Consider the following 2,788-nt stretch of genomic DNA (forward strand, 5'->3'; position numbering starts at 1 on the left):
AGTGGGGGCAGCTGGAGGCATGGAAGGTCCCAGGAATCAGGGACTGACAGGAACAGATTCCTACACCCCCCCACTGGATAGAAGCTGCAGAAGCCAGAGCAGCAGCCCTGGCTTGCCTAGGCCAAGGGCCCTGAGTGAGTCCATCTGAGGATGAGGAAGAGGAGGAGGGGGTGGAGGAGGAGGAGGAGAAAGAGGAGGAGGAAGAGTAGGAAGAGGAGGAGGAGGAGGCGTAGGAGGAGGAGGAGGGGCAGGAGGGCAGCTGTCAGTAGGCAACGGGATTAATAGAGGCCTAAATTACGGAGGCATGTGTCCAGGCAGGCACCCACCAACCCTCAGGGGCAGCTCAGGGCACCCAGGGACTTGGTGTGGGTATCTCTGGGGCGGGGACTGTCAGTCAGTCAGCAAGACTGTGTGTCAGTGCACATGGTGTGACAGGGGCCTGGCGGACCTTGGTCCCCCGCCCTGGACTGTCAGATGCCAGCCCCATGCCCAGACACACACCAATCTGCACATAGCCCCTTGGCCCGGCCGACCAGCACCTGCTTTGGCCTGGGGCTCTGGCTCTGGTGGCTGGCCACCACCCCTCAGGTCAAGTTCAGCGTGGGGGTCAAGGCTGCTGGTCAACTGGATGGGCGGGGTCCCCATGGCCTAGCAACCACATGAGCCCTCTGTGATGTCCTAGCCCCTGGCAATCTGTGCTGGCCACACTGGCACTGGGCAGCCCAACTGCCCTGCCACTAGGTCAGGCAACAGCGCCCAGACGCCTGGGCCCTGGCACAGAGGGACGGAAGGATGGGAAGACAGTGCTGACCGACGAGGGACCTCAGGGCTGGCAGCCAAGAGAAGACAGGTGGAGGTGCGCCCGGGATCCTGGGAGCCCAGGCCAGAGCTGCCTGCATGCCTGCCTGCCTTCCTGGATGTCTGTATGCTGCCTTTGTCCAGGTAGGTTTCTCAGGTCCCCTCCAATCCTGTCCTCTCCTGTCCTCTCCTGTCCTCACCATCCTCTCCCCTCTCCTCTCCTCCGCACTTTGCTTCTCTCCTTTGTCTGTCCTCTCTTCCAGGTGCCCTGCTCACCAGCTCCAGCACTTGTGATGCTTCTCCAGTGACAGCTGTTCGCAACCCCTTCCACCCACTGCCTGCCCCTAATGTGACCCAGCTCACAGGGTCTCCGGCTCATCCCACCCAAACCCACACGCCCCAACACATTCCCTGGTTCAGCCCCTCTGCCCTATTCAGCCAAACTGGGCCTTTGCAACCTACCTATGCATCGTTGTTTCTCCTCACCATTCAAGGAGAGATCTCCTTTTGTACTTAGCTTGGTTGACTGGTGGATGGATGGATGGATGGATGGATGGATGGATGTATGAATGGATGGATAGATGTATGGGTGGATGGATGGATGGATGGGCAGGTCAATGGATCGGTTTTGTAGAGGCAGAGTACCATATAGGGGTACTGGAGTCCGCTGGTGTCAGATCCCTAGTCAATGTCAAATGTAAAACATTAATTCATCAATAACAAAAATGAATAAGCACCTAAATAAATAAATAAATAAATAAATATAAAAACTGGGTTAAAAAATACATGGCGTCTTTGCCTTTCTGCATATGGAATGCTGTGAGGATCTTAACAAGGAAAGCATTGTCCTGATTAACCCATTTGAAGTCGTGGAATATTTCCTTTTCCTTTTTCTTTTTTTACTTTCTATTTTCTTGATTATTCACTGGAATAAATAGACAGGAATTGAGAGGGAAGGGAGGTAGAGAGAGTTTGAGACACAGAGAGAGACAACTGCAGCACTTCCGCACCACTTGTAAAGATTTCCCCTGGCATGTGGGAACCAGGGTGTTGAAGCCCAGTCCTCCTGCATTGTAACATGAGTGCTTAACTGGGTGTGGCACCACCTGGTACCCTTGATGGGACACTTTTTTTTAGCAATGAAAAGAAATTCTCGTGTCAAGGTAATCAATAAATGAAGAAGTCAATAAAAGTGCATTTACATTAACTCAGTGGAAACACACAGGGACATATACGTCTCTGTTCCCTGTATTACATCTTCATGTATGGATTGATTGCCTCAAGGGGTTATTGCCACAGCTGAGTGCCTACGCCACGAATAATCCACAGCTCCTGCACTCCATTTGTTCCCCTTTCGCTGCCCTTGTTGCTTGATCACTGTGGTGGTTATTGTTTTTGTTGTTGTTGTTGTTGTTACTGACCTTGCATCTGACAGACACAAAAGGAGAGAGCAGAGGAAATACAGGGTGGGAGAGAAAGATAGAGCTCCTAAAGACCTGCTTCACCCTCTGTAAAGCGACTCCCCTGCAGGTGGCGGTCTGGGGGCCAGACCCCAAATCCTTCCACCTGTCCCCTCTATTCGTGAGCGCCACAAGCCCTTAACCCTCTGAAATACCGCCAAACCTCCCTGGATTTACTTTTGAAGGCAGTATCACCTGCCTCGTTTTGAATCCTCATTATCCTGAGGGTCAGTCCTGGAGACAGTGTCATGACACGACACACGGAGATCTCTGTTATCAGAGAGCACCTGGAACAGCAGCTGGGGCTCTAGTGCCAGGGCAGGAGCAACTCCCCATCCACCTTCCACGGAGTCCACCTGCCTGCATTTTGGTCCTTTTCCCTCCAAAAAAGATTTTTCCCTTTTTTCACTTTGAAACAGGCAGGAGACAGGTTACCCAGGCAGGGGGGAAAAAAATAAAAAGCCTTTTTTTTTTTTTTTTTTTTTTTTTTTTACCGAAGTGAATGACCATCTTTTGGCAAGTATAGGTTT

Source organism: Erinaceus europaeus (assembly GCF_950295315.1).
Source record: "Erinaceus europaeus chromosome 6 unlocalized genomic scaffold, mEriEur2.1 SUPER_6_unloc_9, whole genome shotgun sequence".
Taxonomy (NCBI): Eukaryota; Metazoa; Chordata; class Mammalia; order Eulipotyphla; family Erinaceidae; genus Erinaceus; species Erinaceus europaeus.